The sequence below is a fragment of the Periplaneta americana genome, chromosome 10 (genome assembly GCF_040183065.1).
Source record: "Periplaneta americana isolate PAMFEO1 chromosome 10, P.americana_PAMFEO1_priV1, whole genome shotgun sequence".
In the NCBI taxonomy this organism is placed as follows: domain Eukaryota; kingdom Metazoa; phylum Arthropoda; class Insecta; order Blattodea; family Blattidae; genus Periplaneta; species Periplaneta americana.
Genome location: NC_091126.1, coordinates 21,993,135 through 22,001,935, shown reverse-complemented (window position 1 = coordinate 22,001,935; position 8,801 = coordinate 21,993,135). Strand labels below are relative to the sequence as shown.

The window sequence follows — 8,801 nt, the reverse complement described above, 5'->3', positions numbered from 1 at the left end:
AAGTACGACAATTTTCATGAGTTGGTGCGACGATTTTGTTTCCTTTATCTGGCAACCCTGGTTGCAAGTCTTGCAAGAATTTACGCGATCGCTTCGTTGTAACAAACGAACAATCGAGAAAGTATAAAGGCACGAGGGCGCATACGAGACCCACAAATAGAGCTCCATGCAATCATGACTTGGGCACTACATTACACTTTGCGCTCTACAATTTTCTGCAAAGAGGGCAAAGACCTTGTGTTTAAAGTTTACTGCGTACAACTTCGAATTTAGTTCCTTCTTGCGCGGAAATATGATAACCACACCTAACAGCAGTTATTCTTATTTCGAACAAAAGATGGCAGGTGCATACCCAAGCTTGCAATTTGCAAAGCTGCAAGCTCGCAATAACTGAATGTGACACAATTATGCCTCATTACTCCGCTAGATGGAAGATTGACCTGTTTTGTAATGGTTCTCAGTGAACCTGCGAATGTTGCCATGTTGCACGACAGGAAGTGTCGTCATGAAACAGTGCCATACATCCGATTATGATGTTGCGTAATATTAGGACATCATTAGATGCCAATAATATTTATTCATTCATTGTGTTCTGCCCAAGGGCAAGTCTTTCATTGCAAACCCAGCATTACCCAGTCTTTCCTATTTTCTGCCTTCCTCTTAGTTTCCGCATATGACCCATATATTATCTTAATATCGTCTATTATTTGATATCTACTCCTGCCCCGAACTCTTCTCCCGTTCACCATTGCTTCCAGTGCATCTTTCAGTAGGCAGTTTCTTCTCAGCCAATGACTCAGCCAAATCCTTTTTCTCTTCCTGATCGGTTTCGGCATTATTCTTTCTTCACCCACTCTTTCCAACACTGATTCATTCCTTATTCTCTCTGTCCGTTTCACACGCTCCATCCTTCACCATATCCACATTTCAAATGCTTCTATTCGTTTCTCTTCAGTTCGTGGCAATGTCCATGTTTCTGCCCCATACAATGCATTTTATTTATTTTAGTATGTTATTTTACGACGCTTTATCAACAGCTTTGGTTATTTAGCGTCTGAATGAGATGAAGGTGATAATGCCGGTGAAATGAGTCCGGGGTCCAACACCGAAAGTTACCCAGCATTTGCTCATATTGGGTTGAGGGAAAACCCCAGAAAAAACGTCAACCAGGAAACTTGTCCCGACCGGGAATCGAACCCGGGCCACTTGGTTTCGCGTCTAGACGTGCTAACCGTTACTCCACAGGCGTGGACCCCATACAATACAGCACTCCATACAAAGCATAAGTCTCTTCTTCAGTTATTTTTCCAGAGGTCCGCAGAAGATGTTCCTTTTTCTACTAAAAGCTTCCTTTGTCATTGCTATCCTCCTTTTCACTTCCTGGCAGCAGCTCATGTTACTACTTATAGTACACCCCAAGTATTTGAAGCTGTCCACTTGTTCAACTGCCTCATTTAGAATTCGCAAGTTTACCTTCTTTACTTTTCTTCCTATGATCATGATCTTCGTCTTGTTTGCATTTATTTTCATTCCATATTGCTTACAGCTGTCATTTAGCTTCAGTAGCATACCGCTTTATCGTCTCATCTTCTGCTAACAAAGCTATACCATCAGCAAGTCTTATGCAATTTATTCTTCTTCCTCCTACTACCACTCCTCCCATGTTCTGAAAACATTGAGCTACAATTTTTGCTTTTTTAATGTTCTTACTACAAATATTTACAAGCCCGTAAATAATAGGCCTACAAGCTCTATAATTGCCTTTTTGTGAATTACATCTATATAAAATTGTATGGTATTCCTTTTTTTCCCGAGCGGTATGTCTCAAACGGTAACGTTTGACACTCCCACTCGGGAGGTGCCTGGTTTCAAACTCCGTGGTCGAGCATTCTGATTGGGTTTTTCATGGTTTTCCTCAGTCATAAAGGCAAATGCCTGAATAGAAATTTACATACCGCCTCACTCACCAGTGAATAAACAATCATAAACATTAAAACATAATTTAATCAGACCTACAAGAACACAAACATCTAATACACGACAATGAAAACACCAACTGAACAATAATTTCAATGGTCTACTGATATATCTAAAGATCTATAGGCTACACGCGATATGGTCACAGACTTTTTTTAAATAATGACGGTAGCTTGACTGTTCCGTCATTCACCCATGTGAAGCCAGATGTGTAGCCAATTTACCAACAGAGTCGTTGCCCAGGGTGCGTCATAGCAGCAGCAGCAGCAGCAGCAGTAGTAGTAATTATGACTATGATAATAATAATAATAATAATAATAATAATAATAATAATAATAATATTTGGTATTCCCAAGAAACTAGTTCGATTAATTAAAATGTGTCTCAGTGAAACATACAGCAGAGTCCGTATAGGTCAGTTTCTATCTGATGCTTTTCCAATTCACTGCGGGCTAAAGCAGGGAGATGCACTATCACCTTTACTTTTTAACTTCGCTCTAGAATATGCCATTAGGGAAGTTCAGGATAACAGGCAGGGTTTGGAATTGAACGGGTTACATCAGCTTCTTGTCTATGCAGATGACGTGAATATGTTAGGAGAAAATACACAAACGATTACGCAAAACACGGAAATTTTACTTCAAGCAAGTAAAGCGATCGGTTTGGAAGTAAATCCCGAAAAGACGAAGTATATGATTATGTCTCGTGACCAGAATATTGTACGAAATATAATTATAAAAATTGGAGATTTATCCTTCGAAGAGGTGGAAAAATTCAAATACCTTGGAGCAACAGTAACAAATATAAATGACACTCGGGAGGAAATTAAACGCAGAATAAATATGGGAAATGCGTGTTATTATTCGGTTGAGAAGCTCTTATCATCCAGTCTGCTGTCCAAAAATCTGAAAGTTAGAATTTATAAAACAGTTATATTACCTGTTCTTCTGTATGGCTGTGAAACTTGGACTCTTACTCTGAGGGAGGAACATAGGTTAAGGGTGTTTGAGAATAAGGTGCTTAGGAAAATATTTGGGGCTAAGCGGGATGAAGTTACAGGAGAATGGAGAAAGTTACACAACACAGAACTGCACGCACTGTATTCTTCACCTGGCATAATTACAACTTAAAATTCAGACGTTTGAGATGGGCAGGGCGTGTAGCACGTATGGGCGAATCCAGAAATGCATATAGTGTTAGTTGGGAGACTGGAGGGGAAAAGACGTTTAGGGAGGCCGAAACGGATTTGGGGGAGGTGGGGTGTGATGATAGAGACTGGATTAATCTTGCACAGTATAGGGACCGATGGCGGGCTTATGTGAGGGTGGCAATGAACCTTCGGGTTCCTTAAAAGCCATTTGTAAGTAAATAATAATAATAATAATAATAATAATAATAATAATAATAATAATAATAATAATAATAATATAGGTAATTTCCTAGAATATGGGCAAAATCCAACATGGCTGACGGAAACTACCAAAAACGTTCTGCCAACTATGAAGTCCAAATGTCACCAAACATCGCAAAATCAAAGATGAAAAATCAAATATATATTTGTATTTTTAAAGAAGAACAAGCCCTCCAAAAAATGAAAATATATTTAATTTTTCGCCTTTGATTTTTTTTGGCATTTCGTGGCATTCGAACTTCATAGTTGATAGTAATTTTCTGGCAGTTTTCGTCCGCACTTTACCCCCAAAAATCACTAAAAGAGAAAACAAAACATAATAATTTATCACCTTGCCAAATAAAATTCAATTCTCATTAACGTCTTCATCGACAACCACTTCACTTCCAGTATAAATGACAGGCTTTAAGGCACTCTAAACTTAAACCATGCAGGCAACAAAGAACTAAACCAACACTTTGTCGTATAGTCAACTTTGCATAAATAAACCACGTCTTTACACTGAATGAAATTCTCTTCGAACACTTATTACACCTTAACATCTACAGAAAATTCAGTAAATAATTCCTTTAAACCACAGAAAAACAGTTTTCTCCTCAACATTCAACACAATCCTTATTCACCAGCGAAAGAACTAAACCAAAATCGACATAAAATTTAATAAATAATTTCAGAATACGGATTCCTTCCTTTCCATCTTACTTCAAAATTCCAACCTTGTGAACACAAAATAAATTATTGGCACTGAAAAGTGCCTTTTCGTAAGCATGATGATGCGCATTCGACAAATGCAGACAAATCTACAATGTAACATCACTCACGTCAAACAACCAAGAACAACTGACAACGTCATTATCCATTCAAAATTAATGAAAATTCTAGAATAAATTACAACTGTAACCAATCAAATCGAAAGAAAATCACAAAAATCATAAAATGACAAACTTTCAATAGCTTTAGGCATCAGACACAACATAACACCACTCACGTCAAACAACCAAGAACAATTGACAACGTCATATTCCATTCAAAATTAATGAAATTTCTAGAATAAATTACAACTGTAACCAATCAAATCGAAAGAAAATCACAAAAATCATAAAATGACAAACTTTCAATAGCTTTAGCCATCAGACACAACATAACACCACTCACGTCAAACAACCAAGAACAATTGACAACGTCATTATCCATTCAAAATTAACGAAAATTCTAAAATAAATTACAACTATAACCTATCAAATCGAAAGAAAATCACAAAAATCATAAAATGACAAACTTTCAATAGCTTTAGGCATCAGACACAACGTAACACCACTCAAGTCAAACAACCAAGAACAACTGATAACGTCATTATCCATTCAAAATTAACGAAAATTATAGAACAAATGACAACTATAACCAATCAAATTAAAAGAAAATCACGACACCTAGTATAAAAAACCTAGAACTAACATGTAAAAGTCACTAAAAGATCACTAACATTTAACTCTGAAATAAAAAAGTTGGTTGTACTTACTATATTCAACAAAGTGCCCGTCTTCTATGAAATTACCAATAATAATAATAATAATAATAATAATAATAATAATAATAATAATAATAATAATAATAATAATAATAGATTTAAATTTCAAATATTTTAATTTAATAATCTCGATCTGAAAATGATAACCATTCTCTTGTGTTAACTTTAAATACAAATATTGATAAATTGCAACTAGAGTCTACCCATTTGGGTAAATTCACCGTCTCCAATGGGAATGGGGATCACGAACTAAATATTCCATGAAGGGTGAATCTGCATACATTCCCAGGCCACCTGAACAGTGTTGCACATTCCATGTTATGAAACGCACTCTGGAGTTCCCTCGATATTTGAAAATTACACGAATCTATAAATCAATTACAGTTACTTCTGAGTGCCATTTATCAACTGATTATGTGGCCACAGTCGGGAGTTGGCTTTCATGACTGTGTTGTCAAGTGAGGGGGATTATGGGATTTAACCATAGACTGTGGCACATATCACAAAATCACGTAAAGGGACTTGGAACTAATTGCAGCACACGAGGGTTAATTGCGAAGCCCAAAAGAACGTCATTTATGAACACCCCTTTTTTCAGTGAAAGAAAAATCAAAGACAACGGTCATAATCAGTTTCTCACCCAATTCACTTCCTTCTTCGTTTTTATCTTCCTATTTTTATCATTCTCTGCGTGCAATATTACCAAAGGGCAGGGATTGATTTCAAGAACACTATTAAAGTTATACAAATCTGACTTTCAGGTAGTCTAGTAGCTCCCTGTAAAGCAGGTTTGAATAATTACAAGGAAAAATTGTTCCGGGGCCGGGTATCGATCCCGGTACCCTTAGCTTAGCGCGCGAACGCTCTACCGACTGAGCTACCCCAGGAAATATACACGACACCGTCACAATCTTTCCTTTTATATCCACACAACTCACATGAGCTGACAGAACCCCAGAACTCAACTGTGAGTGGCTTTCTGTTAACGTACCTCCAGTAACGAATGTATTATACAAATCTGACGTTCAGGTAGTAGCTCCCTGTAAAGCAGGTTTGAATAATTACAAGGAAAAATTGTTCCGGGTTTGAATAATTACAAGGAAAAATTGTTCCGGGGCCGGGTATCGATCCCGGGACCCTTCGCTTAGCGCGCGAACGCTCTACCGACTGAGCTACCCCAGGAAATATACACGACACCGTCACAATCTTTCCTTTTTTATCCGCACAACTCACATGAGCTGACAAGACGACAGAAGTCAACTGTGAGTGCACACAATTACTGTGTGACTTTAAATTGTGGCTTTCTGTTAACGTACCTCCAGTAACGAATGTATTACACAAATCTGACGTTCAGGTAGTAGCTCCCTGTAAAGCAGGTTTGAATAATTACAAGGAAAAATTGTTCCGGCGCCGATTATCGATCCCGGGACCCTTCGCTTAGCGTGCGAACGCTCTACCGACTGAGCTACCCCAGGAACTATACACGACACCGTCACAATCTTTCCTTTTATGTCCACATAACTCACATGAGCTGAGAAGACGCCAGAACTCAACTGTGAGTGCACACAATTACTGTGTGACTTTAAATTGTGGCTTTCTGTTAACGTACCTCCAGTAACGAATGTATTATACAAATCTGACTTTCAGGTAGTAGCTCCCTGTAAAGCAGGTTTGAAAAATTACAAGGAAAAATTGTTCCGGGGCCGGGTATCGATCCCGGAACCCTTCGCTTAGCGCGCGAACGCTCTACCGACTGAGCTACCCCAGGATCTATACACGACACCGTCACAATCTTTCCTTTTTATATCCACATAACTCACATCACATGAGCTGACAAGACGCCAGAACTCAACTGTGAGTGCACACAATTACTGTGTGACTTTAAATTGTGGCTTTCTGTTAACGTACCTCCAGTAACGAATGTATTACACAAATCTGACGTTCAGGTAGTAGCTCCCTGTAAAGCAGGTTTGAATTAACTACAAGGAAAAATTAAGGTTAACTGATAAGATTTGACTCCGTCTGTTGAGAAGGTATTGCAATGCTTATAAAAAAATTTTATGGATAAAATTGTCTGTTAATTTGTACGCACGTGTGTGATATTAACAGCAAATGCATGTAAATTACGTATCGTATAAGCTTAAGTAGGATAAGAATTTAAAACTAGACTACAAAACTAGAAATACACTGTGAATTCGTGTAAACTTGACCATTAAATAAACCAAAAATACTTATCATAATATCAACTCTATTTGTGACTAAAAATAATATAAATGACTTTAAATATTGAATAAAATAATTAATTTAAAATTACGTTCAGTGCCTCTGATACCGTGGTTTATTTAATTTAATTTCTTGGTTAATTATAATAGAGCGACCAAGTTTACTCCAGTTAACGGTATGGGAAATAGTTCATTTCAGAGGAAATAGTAACTGAGTAAGTCAGGCGATATAACATATAAATAAGGAATTTCGTGAGAAATCTTTCCTCCAAGAAAAAATTGAAATGATGTCCCTGACATTGTAACAGTAAATCACGAGAGAAAATCGACGACTACAGGGACTATTGTCAGAGTAATGGTCAGAGACGTGTTGTTTCGTTTTCTTTGACATTCGCGATAAACGAAAAAAATAATATCAAGTTGTGGTTAGAGTAGTATTAAATATAGTTCATGAATGACAATATTTTTCACGCTAATTTTAAGTTTTCTGGCAAATGTCTCAAATTGCGCGATAAACAAGAAAAATATTGCATTTTTAATTCTCTCTAATTAAATCAATTATATCTAATAAGTTCAAGGGAAGAATTGTTCCGGAATGTAGTAGACACCTGCTCAATTTTTCCCTTTATATCCACATATCTCAAGTGGGCTAAGAAGCCATCAAAGACACAACATTGAGTGCACACAAACTTTGTGTGACTTGAATTGTGGTTTTCTGTTAACCAACAGTGACGTATATTATGCAAATCTGCCTTTCAGTATAGCTCCCTGTGGTTACTAATTTCATTGTGTATGAGGTTTCCGATAAGCAAGTTATAATCTTAAGTATATAGAATAAATTAAAACAGTCTGTGCTTATCTAGTATTGACTCTATTTGTCAGGCATTGTGTGTTAAACCAGATGTTAGCCTTGGTTTTGAGTATTTTTACTTTTGTGTTCACAAAAGAATTGAGTATTTTAGCTTGACTAGCGTTTACTAATTTCATTGTGTATGAGGTTTCCGATAAGCAAGTTATAATCTTAAGTACAGTAGCGTGCAAATTAATCCGAACAACGTAATTACTTATGCAAAAACACTCAAACGGGATAAAAAAAAAGGATCAGTAATCTATGTGGCCTCCCTTGTTCCTAATAACAGCTGAGACGATTTGGCATGGTTTCCACTAATTTCCCACAAATATTCTTCATTTCTTCATCGCGAAACCACACACCAATGAGGGCAGAAATCATCTTCTCCTTTGTAGAACAATCCATTTTTTGCATTCTTCTTTTGCAAATTGACCACAAGTTCTCAATGGGGTTGATGTCGGGTGAGTTGCCTGACCAGGGAAGTACCTGAATATTCTTCTTGTTGAAGAATTCTGTAGTTTTTCGAAACGTATGGCATGGTGCCAGGTCTTGTTGGAACACACCTCTGCCATCCGGAAATGATTTTTGCAGCTGGGGTACGATTCTGGTTTCCAATAAGTGAATATATTTGTCAGAATTCATCATTCCCTTGATAGGTATTAATGCTCCAGGCTCTTCATGTGTAAAACAACCCCAAAACATTACTTCAGGGGGGTATTTGGGTGCTTGTTGGAGATGAGCTGCTGTTACTTTTTCGGATTCTTTCCTTACGTAAGAAACACGGTGGCCGTGGACCTCGAAATGAGACTCATC

At 37.3% G+C, this 8,801-nt stretch overlaps 2 non-coding genes across 2 annotated transcripts; both read right to left on the bottom strand.

Moving 5' to 3' along the window:
- Positions 1 to 6,025: 6,025 nt before the first annotated feature.
- On the bottom strand, positions 6,026 to 6,099 carry TRNAS-GCU (transfer RNA serine (anticodon GCU)). The gene has a single exon. It is a non-coding gene; the product is annotated as a tRNA-Ser (tRNA).
- Positions 6,100 to 6,611: 512 nt separating this feature from the next.
- TRNAS-GCU (transfer RNA serine (anticodon GCU)) lies at positions 6,612 to 6,685 on the bottom strand. Its single transcript has one exon. It is a non-coding gene; the product is annotated as a tRNA-Ser (tRNA).
- Positions 6,686 to 8,801: the final 2,116 nt, after the last annotated feature.